Genomic DNA, 20,376 nt, shown 5'->3' on the forward strand with positions numbered 1-20,376 from the left:
GGGCGCTGGGAAAGGGGGTGAGATAGCCAGGGGGCGCTGGGAAAGGGGGTGAGATAGCCAGGGGGCGCTGGGAAAGGGGGTGAGATAGCCAGGGGGCGCTGGGAAAGGGGGTGAGATAGCCAGGGGGCGCTGGGAAAGGGGGTGAGATAGCCAGGGGGCGCTGGGAAAGGGGGTGAGATAGCCAGGGGGCGCTGGGAAAGGGGGTGAGATAGCCAGGGGGCGCTGGGAAAGGGGGTGAGATAGCCAGGGGGCGCTGGGAGAGGGGGTGAGAGAACCAAAGGGGGTGCTGGGAAAGGGGGTGAGAGAACCAAAGGGGGTGCTGGGAAAGGGGGTGAGAGAACCAAAGGGGGTGCTGGGAAAGGGGGTGAGAGAACCAAAGGGGGTGCTGGGAAAGGGGGTGAGAGAACCAAAGGGGGTGCTGGGAAAGGGGGTGAGAGAACCAAAGGGGGTGCTGGGAAAGGGGGTGAGAGAACCAAAGGGGGTGCTGGGAAAGGGGGTGAGAGAACCAAAGGGGGTGCTGGGAAAGGGGGTGAGAGAACCAAAGGGGGTGCTGGGAAAGGGGGTGAGAGAACCAAAGGGGGTGCTGGGAAAGGGGGTGAGAGAACCGAAGGGGGTGCTGGGAAAGGGGGTGAGAGAACCGAAGGGGGTGCTGGAAAAGGGGGTGAGAGAACCGAAGGGGTGCTGGGAAAGGGGGTGAGAGAACCGAAGGGGGTGCTGGGAAAGGGGGTGAGAGTACCGAAGGGGGTGCTGGGAAAGGGGGTAAGAGCCAAAGGGGAAGAGGGGTGAGAGAGCCAGGGGGTGCTAGCAGAAGGGGTGAGAAAGCCAGGGGGTGTGAGCCAGGGGGTGCTGGGAGAGGGGGTGAGAGAGCCAGGGGGAAGGGGGCGGTGGGAGAGGGGGTGAGAGCCGAAGGGGGTGCTGGAAAAAGGGGGTGAGAGAGCCAAAGGGGGTGCTGGGAAAGGGGGTGAGAGAGCCAAAGGGGAAGGGGGTGCTGGGAGAGGGGGTGAGAGGGGAAGGGGGTGCTGGGAGAGGGGGTGAGAGGGGAAGGGGGTGCTGGGAGAGGGGGTGAGAGAGCCAGGGGGTGCTCGGAGAGGGGGTGAGAGAGCCAAAGGAGAAGGGGGTTCTGGGAGAGGGGGTGAGAGAGCCAAAGGGAAAGGGGGTGCAGGAAGAGGAGTGAGAGAGCCGGGGGGTAGAGGGTGCAGGAAGACGTGTGAGAGAGCCAGGGGAGTAGAGGGTGCAGGAAGACGTGTGAGAGAGCCAGGGGAGTAGGTGGTACAGGAAGATGTGTGAGAGCCAGCGAAGAAAGGAGAGAGGGGGAAAGGAGAGAGGGGCAAAGAAGAAGATGGTGCAGGGGCATAGGTAAAAGAAAGTGTAAAGGGAGAGACATATTAAGAATTCGAATGTCAGGGATGCCGCTATCATAGAACACAAGTAATAATGAAGAATGGAAATGCACAGAGGGAACAAGTGTTAAAAAAAATAAAAAAAATAAAGCCTTCATACTCCATTCACTTATATTTTCTATACCCCCACACTTAAATTTCTGCTTCGACAACTGCCCTCTATTCCTGCTCCCTCCTCGCCCAGTAGGAGAACAGAACACAGGATGCCATAATCAGGTAAGTTCATATATTTTCTCGTGTGCAATATGTTTTTAACCATCCTTTCTTGAACTGGGGACACTACAGCGTATCCAATAATGTTTAACACTATGTATTGCTCATTATTGCGCTGTAATGTTTTTTGCATATTTATCTGTACAGAGATTATTAATTAAGAGGAAAAAACATTGCTTGTCATAAATTTTATCTGTAATTGTGTCAATATATCTATTTTTGTTTGCATTGTAAATGATGTATTAAGCTGCTCTTGGGACTCACACTTAGTATCTGATATGCTGTACCAATTTTTATTTGTGAATGAGTTTTTGTCTGAGCTTTACTAATGATGTGGGGGCACTACTATGGCATAATGTTATTTGGGGTCACTGTTGTGACATAATATGATTTGTGGGCACTTCTGCATGACCAAATATGAATTGAGGGTAATACTATGTGGCATAATATGACCATGGGGCACTACGATGTGGCATAATATGAACTGGGCACACTACAGTGTGGCATCATATGAACTTCTGCCAAAGGCAAGTCTTTCATTGTTGAATATGATGGGAGCCCAAAGAAGTTGCTGTATCGGGGCCCAAAGTTCCTCTTGTCAGCCCTGCCTGTGAGTCAAGGGGGTAGACGTCTCCAGGTAAATAATCGAAATGTTTCCTATCTAATCAAACTGATGGATCACATCCAATTATTTCTCACCCACCTCCTCTATCACCCTTAATTTATATACTGTGTTATTTAAAATTAATAGAAAAGACGCATATCCAATTACTGTAGTAAAACAAAAATATTTTTCTCTGACATTTTGCTGTAGATGGAAATACTTTTAATGCAGCCGTGTGGGTTCAACTGATCATTCAATAGTTATGTTTTTTTTTAGATATATGTTAGTTTTATTTCATGTGGAATGATTCATGAAAATTCTGCCATTACTATTTAATTGAGGGAAAAGGGTACCTGTTACCTATATGTGTGTGTAAGTACTCTGTTCGTTGTTGCTATTTTGTGGGAGATTTGAAAAAAGCAAAACATTGTTTCCTACAGTGGCGTCTGTATAATTGGTGGTATTGCTGTAGTATGGGGTGGCGTGCTGGTGGCAATGTTGTAGTGTGTTTGGTGCTTAATATTGCTAATAAGTAGGAGAGGGTATTGCTATAATGTGGGGGGTGACGCTGTACGCTGTTGTAATGTGGGGTGTGATGCCGGTTGCTGTAATGTGGGGGGTCATGCTGGACGCTGTAATGTGGGGGGTCATGCTGGACGCTGTAATGTGGGGGGTCATGCCGGTTGCTGTAATGTGGGGGTGATTGATGTAGTATGAGTGTGTGTGGGGGGTTATTTATTGCTGTAATTTGGGTACTAATAATGTATTGTCATGGTATTTTTTGATGTAATTGGGGTGCTAATAATGTAATGTTGAGGGTCATTAGGAGAAATAAATACCCCCCCCCACAAACACACTCATACTACATCATGTTGTACTGCGCCAGCATCAGTGTGCAACAATATAGTGCATGGAGCCCACAACACATGGGCCTGTGTGCTTTTAATGCCAGGGCTGATTTTTAGTCCCCGTCCGGCCCTGCTTAGCAGAAATCTGTGAAATTGTTATATATGAAACTCTTCCCCACTATACTCCACCAATGGCAAATCGTTTTTTTAAATGTCAAAAGTCCCATAGGATAGGACTGAAAAATAACAATCAAACAAGAATAATAACTCTCAAACTGAACACCACTCAACTTCAAGCAGAACATAAAATGGGGGTAAGAAATGCACTGTCCACAAAATGGAATCAGAGAAATGGATTTAACGGAAGTATAAAAAACCCTCTTTTCTTTCTTACCATTTGGGGGACATTCTAAAGCTGCCCCTTAGAGAAGGGTAATCTCAGATACAGCTGTAAGCAAAATTTTCCTCACAAAGCTCTTTGGATACATTGAACAAGTAGAATTTTGTTACATAGATCAAGCGCACATCTACCAGCTTCAGAGACTCTTACCTACCAAGGACGAGCTCTGTCCTAGAGCAGGGATAATAATGTCCTAGTTCATGTGAAATTCTGACACCACTTTGGGCTGGAATGATGGTTTGGCATTCGGGACAGCCGCCATTATGAAAAAAGAAGATTTTTGTACTTATGTTGTATTTTTCTCTCTGATTCCATCTGGGGGACACTGCTACCGTGGGGTTGAATGAGGGTGCAATGCCACTTAAATAGGTAACAACTAAACTTGCTGCTGCTGACTTCTTCCTTTGCAACCCCATAGACCTCAGTAATACTAAAGTCCCAAGAAAAGGGTACAACAATACAAACCAAACCGTAGAACAGCCAAAGGGAGGAAACGCAGTGTCCCCCAGATAGAATCGGAAAGAGATTTAACGCAAGTACAAAAATCTACTTTTGCCCTTCATCCACTCTGGAGGACACTGCTACAATGGGGACCTTCTAAAGTAGCCCCTAAGGGATGGAATGCTTTAGTCTACCAGCCCGCAAAACGCTGCGGCCAAAATTGGCATCAGAAAACGCAAAAATGTTGAACTGGTAAAAACAAGTAAAAGGTATGGACAGAGGACCAGGTCGCTGCCCTACACAGTTGATCTGCAGAAGCCCCCGCAGCGTGCAGGCCAGGAGGGCCCCCACCCCCCGGGTAGTGCGCACCGTGAGAACCTACGTGAGGCGCAGCTTCATGCCTATGCACATAGGAATGCTTAATCATGGACCGGATCAAACGAGCAATGGTCTGCTTGGTAGCTGGCCACAATCTCTTATGAGAATCATAAAGTACAAAAAGAAGTCCTATCCACATAAACATTCAAGGCATGGACAACATCCAGACAGACTGAAGGAGGAGGGCCTGAGGGAGAAATTCCTTCCAGAAAAGCCAGAACCACTATCTCCTGGTTAATATGAAAACCAAAAACTACCTTTGGCAAAAAGGTAGGCACGGTTCTAAGAACCGCCCTATCCTCGTGGAACAGCAGATAGGGAACCCTACAAGACAAAGCTCCTAGCTCGGATACCCTTCAAGCAGAGGCAAATGCCAACAAAAACACCACCTTTCACGTCAAGAAACGTATATCTACCGATTTCAGTGGTTTGAATGGAGGCCACTGGAGGACATCAAGGACCAAATTCAGGTCTCACGGAGCCAGAAGAGGAATGTGAGGAGACTGAACATGCAGCACTCCCTGAAGAAAAGTAGGCACATCTGGAAGACAAGCCAAACGGCGCTGAAAAAAGATCAGTCCTGCTCGGGCATTAAGAACAGATTTTAATGAAAAACTCCTGTGCTTTTGAGCATCTGAGAACCAGCGAATGAACCCAGCGCCTAAAAGAGAAGCAAACCGTCTGGAGCAACGCATGTCTCTTGATCAAATTGCGAGGCACCTGGAATAATCTCTGAGAAGCAGGTCCCATGATGTCTAACATATCCTCTGGATATTATTCCCAATATCCCTGGTAAACGCTGCCCATTGATTCTTTAACAACTGTAGGCGACCTCCCATCCCCGCAGCCGCGAGGAGAGAAGGAGTCCCATCATGCGGGAGACTTGTCTGAGACCTTGGTGCTGGGGCGCTTCTTGGAGAAGTAACCTCTGCCTCTCTGAGACTGCCCTCTATCTGCAAATGGTCTACCTCTAAAGGAATGCTGACGCCTCGGGCCAGTGCTTCCACAAAAGGACTGCCGAAAGGAACCGAACCTAGGAATCCTAGACTTATGAGTACCTTTCTGCCGGTGAACTCTCCTATCTCCAGTCGACTGACTAATCATGTTATCTAATTCAGGCCCAAAAAGGACAGATGGAAAAACAGGATTTATACTTACGATAAATCTCTTTCTCTGAGTCCATCTGGGGGACACTGCTTAACCATGGGGTTGAGTAGGGAGGGGAGGAATCTGGCACCTAAAGAGTTAACTTTTTTCCTGCTGACAGCATATCCCTCCCACCAATTCCCCACATACCTCAGTTTGATTACCAAAGCCCTAGGACGAGAGGCCAACCAACCAAGATACACCACTCAACAGAGGGTGGAGTGGAGAGAAAAGAAAAAGGGGGGGACCGCAGTGTCCCCCAGATGGACTCAGAGAAAGAGATTTATCGTAAGTATAAATCCTGTTTTCTCTTTCATCCATCTGGGGGACACTGCTTAACCATGGGGACTTACTAAAGCAATCCCTCTGAAGGGTGGGACCGCTCTGATCTCCCTGCACGTAGAACACTACGGCCAAAGGAGGCGTCCCCGGACGCAAATACATTAATTTGGTAGAATTTTGTAAAAGTATGGACCGAGGACCAGGTGGCTGCCCTGCACAGCTGGTCCACCGTGGCTCCATTCCGTGCCGCCCCTTCGGCACAGGGAGATTAATACAATATAATCCTCCTTAATTGTCAGGGTAAGCCATCTGGCAATAGTTTGCTTAGATGCTGGCCATCCCCTCCTAGAAAAAACAAATAATACAAATAGAGAATCTGTCTTGCGTATCTTTGCAGATCTCTTAACCTATATACGTAATGCCTTCACTACGTCCAAATACTTATTTGTTTTTGTTCCTGGAGTCAGAGATTCCTCTCTGAACACCGGAACAACTATTTCCTGATTGACATGGAAACCCGAGACCACCTTAGGGAGAAAGGACGGAAAAGTCTTTAAAACTGCTCTGTCTTCATAAAAGACCAGATAATGTTCTTTGCAAGATAGAGCTCCCAGCTTGGAGACCCTTCTAGCCGAGGCAATGGCGAGCAGGAAGACTGTCTTCCAGGTCAAGAACCGCCAGTAGAGGTTTAAAGGGAGGCTCCTGCACTCCTGGTGCCTCCTTGCTTGTTTATGTATGACACTGCCGTGGTATTGTCAGAGTGGATGCGGATCGGCCTTCCCTGAAGAACACTCTGAGCTCTCTGTAGCACCTTCCAGATGGCCAAGAGCTCCCGCATATTTATGGAAAGACCCCACTGTCTTTCTGACCACAGGCCCTGTATCCTTAGGTGAAGGACCACTACCCCCCCAACCACTCAGACTGGCGTCTGTGGATACCAGGACCCAAGCCCACGGGGCAAAGGATCTGCCTCTTATTAGATTGTCCTCCAACAACCACCAGCTGAGGGACCATCTGTGACTGTTATATTCAAGAGCCAGCCATGCTGTTCCAGCACCCTCACCGTAAGGCGAAGATGTTGTTCCAACAACTGTGCTGTTGAAGCCTTGACTAACAGATTGTCCAGATAAGACACTAACTGCACCCCCATGGAGTGAAGAAGTGCCGCCATAACTGCCATAATCTTTGTAAACACCCTTGGGGCTGTGGCCAGCCCGAACGGAAGAGCTCTGAACTGATAGTGAGTTGTGCCTATCGTAAGCCTGAGAAAAAGGCTGATGCCCCTCTCAGATCGGAACGTGGAGATAGGCATCCCTGATGTATATAGATGCCATGAATTGGCCTGTCTCCAGGCCATTTATGCCTGTTCTCAGGGATTCCATCCGAAAGGAGTCTGCTCTCAGATGCAGATCTAACTGCTTGAGGTTCAGCACTGGTCTGAACGAACCAACTGGTTAAGCAGAGGGAAGGGACTGTCTCCTGCTTCCCACGGCCCTTGAACTACTAGTCTGGCCTCTGCCAGACCCGCCCCCGCGAAAGGGCTGTCTGAACTACAACTACCACCAGATATTTACACAGAAAATACTAATTAATCTTATGAACAGGTCAAAAAAAGATAGTATTTCTGTCAACGAGAGAGCAATAATAATTTTTATAATTATTATGCTATTCCCCCCGGAATGTACTCAGAATCTTATACCTCCCTATCTCCTATGGAGAGTATAAAATCTCTTTAGCCAAGGGAAGTCTGCAAGCAGCTGGTTTTTCTTCAGATTGGCTGCAATCAGCCCAGAGCATCCCTGGATCCTAATGCTTACCAGGCAACCTGGCCTTATATTTGGAACCGGGAAAAACACTTGGCACATGTTGCTTTATTTTTCTCACATTGTTAGTAGAAAACAAAGCCACCACATAGTAAAATACAGGTACATACCAAAGGTATCCACCCAGAAATACTAATTAATCTATGAACAAGTCAAAAGATAGTATTTCCGTACATGAGAGGGCGATAATCTTCAAAATGTAGTCAAAATCTATACTTCCCTATCAGTAGACCCACTACATAGAGAGTATAGAATATACTTAGCCCAGGGACGGCTGTGAGCAGCTGTAGACCTTCCAGACTGGCTGCAATCCTCACAGCATCCCTGATTCCAAATGCTCACCAGCTGATTTAGCATTGCCTTTGGAACAGGGAGAAAAACACTTGGCACATGTTGCTCTATTTTCCTCAGATTTTTAGTAGAAAACAAGCTACAACACCCAAAGATAGTATTGCTGTTCCTGAGAGAGCAATAATCTATTATAAACATTATGCTCTTCTCTCAATTTGTGGTCAGAATCCATACTTCTCTATCAGTCTATAGAGAGTATAAGATATAATTAGCCAAAGCAAGGCTGACAGCTGCAGCAGATTTTCCAGAATGGCTGCAATTAGCACAGAGCACCTGCTTCTTGGTCAGTGCACACAAGCCAATTTAGCATTACATTTGGAACATACCATCTATTTGGCACGTGTTGCTTTACTCTTTATCAGCCCTCATAAGAAAAATAAAAATAAAGTCACATATAGACAGAATAGGCATAAACACACAAGATACCTTTCAGAAGGGAGAGCTGTAATCTTTTTAACATCAAGCTCTCCCTAGTATATGTGTCCACAATATTTATACTTCTCTATTCAGCATATATAGAGAGAAAAATGATACTTAGAGTTTGGAGATGTGTGCCAGCAGCTGTACTTCCTTCCGAATAGCTGCTGTGTCCTTTCCCACCAGAGGGAATCTCCACGTGCTCTCTCAGCAGAGGGGGAGGGGTGGCTTTCTTACACAGCTCCCCCCTGCTGGCTCTCTGCCCAGAATACTTGAACAGATCATATGTTTGGCACGAGTTGTTTTACCTTTATCAGTCATGACAAGATAAGGAAAAAACAAAATCCCGTTTCATACGCACAAACACTTCCACAATGTTTATCAGAAAATACTGACTAGGTTATTTAACATATCATAGTATTTCTGATTAAATAAGACAGGTTGGGGAGCTTATAGTTTTCTTTAACCTAAAGCTCTCTCAATACATTACAGTCTTATAATACATATGCCTACACAGAACAAATATAGTGATATTTAGTGGGGAAAATCTGTGTCAACAGTACACTCGTCTCCAAATAACTGCTGCATCTGACCTCCTTTTGTATTTTGGCTCCAAAAGGGATCTATCACCTGCTCACTCAGCGGGGGAGGGGAAGAGGTGCTTCTCAACACATTCCCCTACCGCTGGCATCTCCTTCTGTATCTCTGCTAACAGCGATTTCCCCTTTCTACTTAGGTGAAATCCTGTTGCTTTATTTTTCTCACCGCAAAATACAGGTACACATTCATCTATGAACCAGTCAAAGATAGTATTTCTGTTCCTGAGCGAGCAAGAATCTTTTTATAAACATTATGCTCTTCTCTAAAAAATGCAGTCAGAATCTATACTTCTCTATCAATCTTATATAGAGAGTATAAGGTATAATTAGCCAAGGAAAGGCTGCAGCAGGTTCTCCAGAATGACTGCAATTAGCACAGAGCACCTGGGCCAATGCTCACAAGCCAATTTAGCATTACATTTGGAACAAACAATATGTTTGGCACGCCCAAACACTTCCACAACATTTATCCGAAAATACAGATTAGGTTATTTAACATATCATAGTATTTCTGATTAAATAAGACGGGTTTGGAGAGCTTTATAGTTTTCCTTAAACAACAGTTCTCTCAACATATCATTGTCTTATAATACACATGCATACACAGAAGAAACAAAGTGATACTTAGCGGGTAAGATATGTGTCAACAGTGCACTTCTCTCCAAATGACTGCTGCATCTGTCCTCCTTTTGAACTTTGGCGCCAAAAGGGATCTTCTACATACTCACTCAGCAGGGGGGGGAAGCGGTGTTCCTCAAACACATTCCCCTACCACTGGAATCTCCTTCTGTGTTTTTCATTAACAGCGATTTTTCCTTTCTGTATTTAGGGGAAATCCTGTTAGAATGTGTTCCCCGTACAGCGCTATCACTAGCGCGCCATCCTTCAAGTACCCACTACCATCCCATGGGAGGAGGGGACTTGGTATGCTCCAGCTGGCTTCCGGGGAACGGCAGCAGTAATGGCGCTTTCTGCCTAATGGCAGCGCCCGTCCTGCTATCAGCGGGGAGAATCTCTTGCCGACTGCTTCCCGCTGTGAGAAGCGTTTTACCTCCTCTGTCTGCGGGGCCGCCCCCCAGCTGACAGGCGCTTCTCCCACGAGTCAGCTCAGTTGTACGCTGCTATCAACTGTTGAAGTCAGCAAATTGGATAAAGTCATTTCAATTAAAATCGAGCAAACTTGGTTGTCTTTGTCTGAAAAGATGCGTACGGTACGCTACGGCGTAAAAGGGCACGTTACAGCGTAAAAGGGCGTACGCAGCCACAACACGTGGCAACAACAGTATTTAGTCTTTTACATACATTCGCACAAACACGCTCACTTGTAAAATAGTACACATTAATGGTAGTTGCAACACAGTCATTTATGTCGAAATATAGTAGTATTTATGTTTTATATTATAAGTTATATGCATATTAGTAAAATATATGGAACAGGTTGAAGGAATCATATCATGTGTAGTATCATAATAAACCTCTTAACATTTGCTATTGTTCGGTTCACTCTGCGAAGGAATCGCAGAGTGCATACGCAAGTTATGAATGATAGGGAATTATGAACTACTTAAGACTAAGGAATCTTGGCGGGAAGAGCAGAGCATACCCCCTGGAGAGATGACCCCCATCCTTTGGATTCTTTAGGATGAACTAGCCAATGATTGACAACCCCTAGACCTTCCTGAAACCTGGACCAATAGAAGCAAGCTATACCAACTTCATTGTTTTACTGTATTCCTGTGTGCATATAAGCAGCAGCTTCTCATCTAGTGTTCAGACATCTTGTCCCCAGACTTCAGGATTGAATGACTGCACACAGGATCCAGAGCGCCTGCGATAAGTAACGGCTGTACTTATTATCACTTCGCTTGAATATATTATGCTACTTTTTGCGAATAAATCTTTGTGCGTTGGAAACACAAATCGAGGTTCGACAATTGTTATTGGTTAGCGACAATACGCACATAACACAACGAAAAAAAACTTTGAAAAGCAAAGAAAAAACCTATTACCAGTGAACAGTGTTCACTGTCTCTTGGAGCTCTTCTGATGCGCAGCCCTTCTCCTAGGGCACCCACTTCAAAACTGAGGTATGTGGGGAATTGGTGGGAGTGATATGCTGTCAGCAGGAAAAAAGTTATTTCTTTAGGTGCCAGACTCCTCCCCTCCCTACTCAACCCCATGGTTAAGCAGTGTCCCCCAGATGGATGAAAGAGAAAAGGTAATTCCTGTTGAGATTTCTTAGATTCCCCTTCAGCATCCCAGGAGTGAAGCCAAAGTGTTCTCCTAGCCACCACTGCAGAGCCAGCTACAGAAGAGGAAACGAAAGCTGCATTCTGAGCCGCCTCATAAAGGTTACCCAAAGCCTACTTTAGGTGAAGAGCCAATAGAAGGAGCTCGAAATCCTGCAGCCCCGCTGCCAATTGGTCAGCCAAGACTCCATAGCTCTGGCCACCCATGCGGATGAGAACAAGGGTCTAAAAGATGTACCTGTCGCAAGGTAGATGTTCTTAAGAAACCCCTCTACCTTGCGGTCCGTCGGGTCATTAAGGACCGCAGAGCTTTGCACCTACAAGGTAGTATGCTGGGCAAACCTGGCAATGGCAGTATCCACTCTAGGTATGTGCTCCCAACGAATTACCTCCTGCTCCTGCATGTACCGAAAACTTCTTGTCCGGCTGCGACCACTGCCCCCCACCCTCTGAGACTGGCGTCTGTGGATACTAAGATCCAAGAACACGGAGCAAAAGACCTTCCTTCCATCAGATTGTCTCTCGCCAGCCACCATCTGAGGGACTGTCTCACCTCTTGGGATAAAATCACCAACTGACGATCCAACTTCAGATGGGACCCTGTCCATTTCTTCAACATGTCCCAATGAAAACACCTCAAGTGGATCCTGCCGTAAGAGAGAGTCTCGACAGATGCCACCATCTTTCCTAACAGCTTCATACACAGGAGAACCGATGGCGTCCTGCAGGACAAAATCCTGTTCATCAACTCTTGGACCCTATCTTGTCATCTGGAAGAAAACTTTCTGGCATGCCGTGTCCATTATTAGACCCAGAAATGACATCATTTGACATGGTATCATTTGAGACTTTGGCCGGTTCAAGAGCCAACCATGCGTCTCCAGAACATGAACAGTAAGCTGAAGATGTTGTTCCAACAACTGCACTAACGCAGCCTTGATTAGCAAATCGTCCAGATAGGGTACCATTTGTACCCCTCTGGTATGAAGAAGGGCCGCCATTATGCCATAATCTCTGTAAACACCCGTGGGGCTGTTGCAAGTCCAAATGGAAGAGCCCTGAACAGATAGTGAGTCCATCCCACTATGAATCTGAGAAGAGGCTGATGCCCCTCCCAGATTGGAACATGGAGGTAGGCGTCCTTGATGTCCATCAACGCCATGAACTAACCCGCCTCCAGACCACTGATGACTGACCTCAGGAATTCCATCCGAAATGAGACTACCCGGAGGGGAAGATTTAGCTGCTTGAGGTTCAGGGGTTGGAGTAAAACCCCTGCCTCTTTTGGTCCTCCGGAACCTCTACATTAACTCCCTGTGAAAGAAGCAAATCGACACAATGGAGCATTGCCTGTCTTTTGTGTGGATGGCGGGGCAAACTGGTTACAAAATACCTGTGAGGAGCTGGCCTCACCAAGTCTATCATGTAACCTCTTTCCATGATTCCCTGAATCCATCTGTTCCCTGATGACTCTGCCCACTGGTCTCTTAACGGTAGCAGACTCCCCCCCCCCCCCCAACACCACCGCTAACAGAGGAGGGTGGGAGTCATGCTTCCGGTTTATGCAGAAGCTTGAAGGAGGGGCATCTAGAAGAGCAGGAAGAGGCTGATCTTCCCCGAAGAGATTGTTTCCTACCTCCAGAAGATCTTCATCTGACCTCTGCTAGACACATCCACACGAAAGGGCTGTCTGAAGGAACTAAAGCTCGGAGCTCTAGACCTTGGAGTATTGACAGGCAAAGAGGTACTCTTTCCCCCCGTTGCCTGTGAAATCCAGGAATCCAATTCTGGACCAAATAGCACTCCACTAGCGTAAGGAAGGGATTCTAACGATCTCTTTGATTCCACATCCCAAGACCACAACCATAGAGTTCTTCTGGCCGCTACAGCAGTAGCCGAAATAGAAGAAGATAAAGTTTGTACCAGCAGTTGTAAAGACCGACTTCAAAAAAGTTTCCAACTTACGTTCAGTCAGATCCTGTAAAGAAGCTGTTCCTGGTACTGGCAGTGTAGTCTGACAGACTAACCTCGCCACAAGTGTATATACTCTCGCTACCTGTTCCCAACGGGCCATATCTTCCTCTTGCAGAGGATATAATGACCCATACTTTCTAGGCATAGTAAATCTCTTGTCTGGCTGTTTCCAAGACGCCTCTGCAATCTCTCTAAACTCTGCAGAGGGGGGGGGGGGAACGAATCGACTGTTTTGAAACCTTCTTAAAAAGAAACCGGTCCAAAGACCTGGGGCTAGATTTACTAAGCGGCGGGTTTGAAAAAGTGCAGATGTTGCCTATGGCAACCAATCAGATTCTAGCTTTCATTTATTTAGTGCATTCTACAAAATGACAGCTAGAATCTGATTGGTTGCCATAGGCAACATCTCCACTTTTTCAAACCCGCCGCTTAGTAAATCTAGCCCCTAGTCTCTTCCACATCTACAAATCCCAAGGTCTGATGTACTGCTTTTACCAGATCTTCCATACCTTGGTACCTAGAACCTTCCTCTGATTCTACCAATGAGGCATCAGAGTCCTCTAGCAATTCACCTTCTTCCTCAGAGGATCCCTCAGAGTCAGACAAAGAAAACAGCGGATTCGCTGATCTATTCCTCTTATTTTATGTAAATGTTTAGGGTTTTCCAGCAAATGGTTTAACCGATCCAAGCCTTTAACCACTGCAGACCATCCTGGCTCGCCCAAAGGGGGCGATACCCGAGACGCCAGGGAAGGAGATTGTCTTACTGCCGAGGGCAAAGAACCTATCATCTCCATAGAGCCGTCTGAACTAATGGAGGCTACCGTTTCAGAGGTAGAGGGTAATACCACAGCTACCGCTGGAATCTCATTTGGCTTAGATAATAGCTTCACTAGGGTACCAACCCCCTGTGTCAAATCAGCCGCCCACTTAGTAGGATTTGCAACTTGAATGGAGCTGTCTTTAGGCTGCACCACAACTGGCACCGCAGCACAAAGCACCCCTGGGTCCAGATGTTCACCAGCTAATGTAGCATTACATTTGGAACAGGCAAAATACTTGGCACGTGTTGCTTTACTTTTCTCAGCCATTTTAAGCAGAAAATAAAGCCACCACACAGGAAAAAGAATAGACACATACACACAAGACATTTACACAGAAAATACTAACTATTCTACGAACAAGTCAAAAGATAGTATTTATGTCAAAGAAAGAGCAATAATCTCTTATAAATATTTTGCCGTTTCCCCCAAAATGTGACCAAATTCTATACTTCCCTATCTATATCTATAGAGAGTATAAAATATACTTAGCAGAGAGAAGCCTGTCAGCAGCTGCAGACTTTCCAGAATGGAAGCTGTCTCCTTCCCCTTGACTCAATTTGGCGCCAGAGGTACCATTCAACTTGTCCGGTTTCCTGTACAGACCGCCTGTCACACTGTGAGAAGCCCTAACAGTTCCTCTGAAGCTGTCAGCAGGAGCCGCTTGGCTCCCTGCTGACAGCTGCTTCTCAATGCGAGTGTGCTCTGTATTTTCAGAGCACACTCGTTAGTATTATAAAGTAAAAAAACATTTTTAAATAAAATAAAAAGCCTACAAGAGTGAATTAAAAATTCACCATCCTGCAGCTCTGTACTCTTCAGCCCAACTGCTTGGGCACCTACATTACACTTAAGTAAGGAGGGGGTTGGCAGGGGGAGGGGCCTGTCGGCAGCTTGAAACTCCTCCCTACCCTACTCAACCCCATGGTTAGCAGTGTCCCCCAGATGGATGAAAGAGAAAAAACAGAATCTACAAGCACCACAGATAAACACAGTAAAACAGTTACCCTGGCCTATGGCCCCACAACAGAAAAGGCAGTGCCTGTGTCAAGAAAGCATATATGAAATAAGTGCAAGACAGAAACCTAGGTGGAGACCATGTATGCAGACACAATATATTCTAGTCTAAATATGATAAGCTGCCCAGAATAAAATAAGCATCCACCACAGGGTACTCAGTCTTCTTCTGTTAGGAGAGTCAGGAAATGGAAGCCAGCAGCAGACAGTGCACTGAGGAGACCGTGAGGAGTCCATCTGAGGAGGCGATTGTGGTGCAAAATTCTCCCGCTTCTGGGCATACCAACAGGTGAGGGGGGTCTCACACACTTCCCTCCCTGGATGGTTCTGCATCACTGGGGAAGATCCCTCTTACTCTGCCCGCTGAGATGCCCGCCAGCTGGCGCTCACGATCCATCTTGCAGCTTCTCTTATTACATGCTCCTGCCTGCAATGCTGCTTCTCTTTTGGGCGAAAGTGATCCAAACCTTCCCTCCGCCTCAGAATGGGACTTTGTATCTCCCAACATGGCCACTTCACTGCCCGATGCCGGCGCTCTTTGTCAAAGGCAGCGCCGGACCCGCCGGCAGACTGCAGTGAAAGTCGCTTAGTGGCTGTCACTGTTGAACTACTTCACATAAGTATCTTCTTTTAAGAGAAAAACGTATCTGTGTTCCACTCAAACAAACAGGAATAGTGTAAATAATTACACCACTTCCTCTCCTATCCTAGATAACAGCTCTAATAAAACAATAAGTTAGCAACAAATACTACAGAGCAGTATCTACACAGCCCAACTCCTTGGGCACTTAAACAAAACTGAGGTCTGTGGGGATTGCAGAGAGGAGTCGTCAGCAGCAACAAGTTTAGTTAACTATAAAAGTGCCAACTGCATTGTGCCCTCATACAAACCCATGGTAGCAGTTTCCCCCAGAGTGGATGAAGGAGAAATAAGGAATAGTGATCTGCAAGGTAGGGCAGTCAATTCAGATACGCTTCTTGCTAAGGTAATGGGCAATAAGAATGTGAATGTAAGGAATTTGAAATCAACCGAACATCTCCCAGCAGTCCCTTCTTACCCCACCCTCTCCCCCCTCCATGCACACTCTGTCCCCTTTCTCACCCTCCTCTGCTGCTATCTCCTTTCTCTCCTCCCCTCCTGCTAGCTCACCCTCCTTCTCTTCCTTCACTCGGGTATCTGCAGATGAAGTCCATACCCTTCTCTTTTCCTCTCCCCCCTCCACTTGCACACAGGACCCAATCCCCTCCCACTCCCTGAAGCCTGCTCCCACCTTGCACACCAACTCAACCTATCCCTCTCCTCTGGAATCTTCCCCTCCTCTTTGAAAAATGCTCTTGTCTCCCCCATCAAGAAACCGTCCCTTGATCCCGCCTCTCTCCCTCTACACCTCCTCCCTTGGAGTCCTCATCCACTCCTTTGGCCTCCAGTACTATCTCTATTCTGATGAAAACCCAAATTTATCTTATCATCCCCTGACCTCTCCCCTTCCCTTCTGTCTCGTGTCTCCTCCTGTCTCTTGCCCATCTCATCTTGGATGTCCCAACGCTTCCTTAAACTAAATATTTCCAAGATGAGCTCATAGTCACCTCCCCCCCTTCCAGGACTCTCCCACCTCCCCCCCATCTCTATTTCTGCTAATAACACTACCCTCGTTTCTGTCCCCCAAGTCCGATGCCTTGAGGACATCCTTGATTCCTCCCTCTCATTCAAGCCTCACATTCTGTCCCTCAAGATCCTGCTACTTCCACCTTCGGAATATATCTAGGATACGTCCCTTTCTCAACACGGAAGCTACGAAAACCCTTGTTCACTCGCTTGTTATCTCTCGCCTTGACTACTGTAACCTCCTTCTCTCTGGCCTACCTGATTCTCGCCTTGACCATCTTAAGTCTATCCTCAATGCTGCTGCCCGCCTCATTTTTCTCTCCCACCGCTCTGTCTCTGCAGTCTCCCTTCAACAGTCACTAAATTGGCTCCCCATACCCTACATAATTAAATTTAAACTCCTCACCCTCACCTTTAAAGCTCTTAGTCAATCTTCCCCTCCCTACATCTCCAATCTCATCTCTACCTACACTCCTACCCGCCCCCCCCGCTCTGCCTGTGACCGCCGCCTCACTACTTCACTGATCACCTCCTCTCACTCTCGTCTTTAGGACTTTGCCCGGGCTGCTCCCCTGCTGTGGAACGATCTTCCTTGTTCCATCAGGTTAGCATCTACTCTCAAAGGCTTCAAGCGTGCCCTTAAGACTCACTTCTTTATTCAAGTCTATGAGTCCTCCTCCTAACTTCCTTGTCCTGGCTCTCTTCCCAGTTAGTACTACCCTATTTGTGTCTCCCCATTCCCTTTAGGATGTAAGCTCTCATGAGCAGGGCCCTCTTTCCTTGTGTGCTCCTTCTACTATTCCATCACCCTCTGTACCTCTTGGCCTGATTCACTAGCCCTGTTTTCCCTGTTTTTTAAGCTTCGGCCTACTTCTCGCTGATTTCTATCATCCCTTTCACTATCTGTCCCAGAAATAATCTGATTTGCTTTACCCTGTCACCTGTGTTTGTATATATTTTGTTCTTTCTGTATCATGTTGTGTCTTGGTTCTCCGTTTTCTGTATATGTAATGTACGGCGCTGCAGACCCTTTGTTGCGCCTTATAAGTCAAAGATAATAATAATAATGTTGCCGTGTCGAGAGGTGCAAATTTAGGCCCCAAGGAACAATTGGTGAAACAAAGACAGTAGTACATGTAGAACACTCAGCAAAAATGTCTGCATATTCTAAATAATAGCCAGTTCCCTTTGAAAGAAGACCAACAGGGCTAAAATCTGGATGTTAAGGTTAAAAGGACTCTGACATCTGCGGGTAAATTTATCAAGCTGCGGGTTTGAAAAAAATGGAGATGTTGTCTATAGCAACCAATCAGATTCTAGTTATTATTAATTTAGTACATTCTACAAAATGACAAACAGCTAGAATCTGATTGCTTGCTATAGACAACATTCTCACTTTTTAAAAATATGCAGTTTGAAAAATGTACACCCTGGTGTTGAAGCAAAGACCCAGACATATCAAAGTGGCTTGGGCTGAGTTGGAATTCCGGTAGCTTATGACAGCCATGGGATTCCAAAGTCTCCAATGTTATCCACAAACGGGTGAAGAGAAGGGATGCACAGCTCTTCTTAACCAGGTTGTCCAGGTATGGTTCAATAGTTACCTCTTTTGGAATAGTGCTGCCATGACTGATAATTTTGGTGAAACTCCCTTCATGCTGTAGCCAGGCCAAAGAGCAGTGCTCTGAACTACAACCCTGAGGATGCTGTGGTGCCCCTCCCAAATTGGGACATGGATATATGCATCTGTAATATCCAAAGAGGTGGCTCGCACCAGGACACTGATGAAAGATCTTGTAAACTCCAACTTAAATCTGTCTACCCTCAGATGATTGTTTAGGGATTGCAGATTTAAGATGGGCTGAAAGGTCAATATGGTTTTTGCTTTAGAAATAAGTCTGAGTAGTAACCAAACTTCTTGCTTTTTTGGGACTAGGACAATCACTCCTAATAACAATAACGACTGGAAGGCCTGATGAATGGCCAAAATCCTGGTCCCGTCTCTCAGAAGAGTTGTGGAGAAATAATGCCTGGGTGGAGGCCCCAAGAGGACCAAAATATAACCTCTATGATGCTTGTAACTCACATGTCCAAGGAACATTGGATCCATTGGTCCCAACCACACAGTTTCCAGGGTGTGGAAGAAACAAGTTGTGTGGTCTGCTCTTCAGCAGGCATGGGGGCTGGATGATTGCCTGACAAAGCCTGCTTGCTCCTTTGGTGACCGGCACACGAGACCATGAAATGACCCCTTGAGGAAAATCCCCTTGTTTTCCTTGAAAAACGAAAGGACTGAAATATCTCGCCTTTAGGATGGTAACATTCACTGGCAGGAAAGAGCTCTTTCTCCCTGTGGCCTGAGAGATAATCATGTCCAATACTATACCAAAGAGCATACTCCCCCAATCAGTAGGACTTCCAGAATCTTTAGATATCACACCTGCTTCCCAGGATCTAACCCAGAGTTTACATCTGACTGCAACTACCAAAGCTGAGACTCTTGAAAGGAGAACACATGCATGAGGACCGGGTCACCCAAATATAAGACGCCTATATAATTAGAAAATTCCCTCTATGAGCTTAGACCAGCAGAGAGGAAACAGAAAGAGCTATTTTTCCTACAGTAATGGAGAAGAGCCTTTTGATACTGCTAAGGAGATATGGAGTCTTTTGTACTGGTGGGCTTTGCTGTCAGAGCAAAACCCTGAAAAGAAGAAAGTGCAAATGCTTCTCCCCTTCAGCAAAGTCTGTGGAAGAAATATACTGGAGCCGTCATCGCAGGTTGATGCAGCTCTTGCAGTGAATTCTGGTGGATGGAAATATGCTGTGACTGCCGTCATGTGGGTGCACGATGCCCCCCAATGGACTAACAGAATGGATGTTACGCAAGTTTGAAAAACGGGATTTATACTTACGATAAATCTTTTTCTCTGAGTCCATCTGGGGGACACTCCTTAACCATGGGGTTGAGTCGGGGGGAGGAGTCTGGCACCCAAAGAGTTAACTTTTTTTCAGCTGACAGCATATCACCCCTGCCAATTCCCACATACCTCAGTTTGATTATAAAAGCCATTAGGAAGATAGGCCAAATCAACCAAGACACACCACTCAACAGAAGGGGGAGTGGAGACAAAACAACGAAAAGACGGGAGGGATCGGAGTGTCCCCCAGATGGACTCAGAGAAAAAGATTTATCGTAAGTATAAATCCCATTTTCTCTTTCATCCATCTGGGGGACACTCCTTAACCATGGGGACTAACAAAAGCAAACCCTCTGAAGGGTGGGACCACTCTGATCTCCTTGCACGCAGAACACTACGGCCAAAGGAGGCGTCCCCAGACGCAAATATATTAAATTGGTAAAATTTCGTAAAGGTATGGACCAAGGACCAGGTAGCTGCTCTGCACAGCTGGTCCGCCGTGGCTCCATTACGAGCCGCCCAAGACGCCCCAACGACCGGGTAGAATGGGCAACAATACGTTTCGGCACAGGAAGATTAATACTTTGGACATAAGCCTCCCTGATAGTCAGGGTAAGCCATCTGGCAATAGTTTGCTTAGATGCTGGCCATCCCCGTTTGGAAAAGTCAAACAACACAAATAGAGACTCTGTCTTACGTATCTTTGCAGATCTCGTAACATATATACTTAATGCCCTCACTACGTCCAAATATTTATTTGTCTTTGTTCTTCTGTTTGGTTCTTATCCAGCAACCACCAGCTGAGGACCTACCTCCTCCACTGGTACCTCGAGCACGGGAATGCTCCTCTGGGATGGGACCCTGCCCAGGGTAAGGTCGTGAAAGA

General features: G+C 46.4%; 1 protein-coding gene across 1 annotated transcript in view; it reads right to left on the bottom strand.

Moving 5' to 3' along the window:
* Positions 1-20,376, bottom strand: part of ARHGEF18 (Rho/Rac guanine nucleotide exchange factor 18) — a 261,370-nt gene that overhangs the window by 28,519 nt on the left and 212,475 nt on the right. The window lies entirely within an intron of this gene.

The sequence above is a fragment of the Mixophyes fleayi genome, chromosome 1 (genome assembly GCF_038048845.1).
Source record: "Mixophyes fleayi isolate aMixFle1 chromosome 1, aMixFle1.hap1, whole genome shotgun sequence".
NCBI classification, from domain to species: Eukaryota; Metazoa; Chordata; class Amphibia; order Anura; family Limnodynastidae; genus Mixophyes; species Mixophyes fleayi.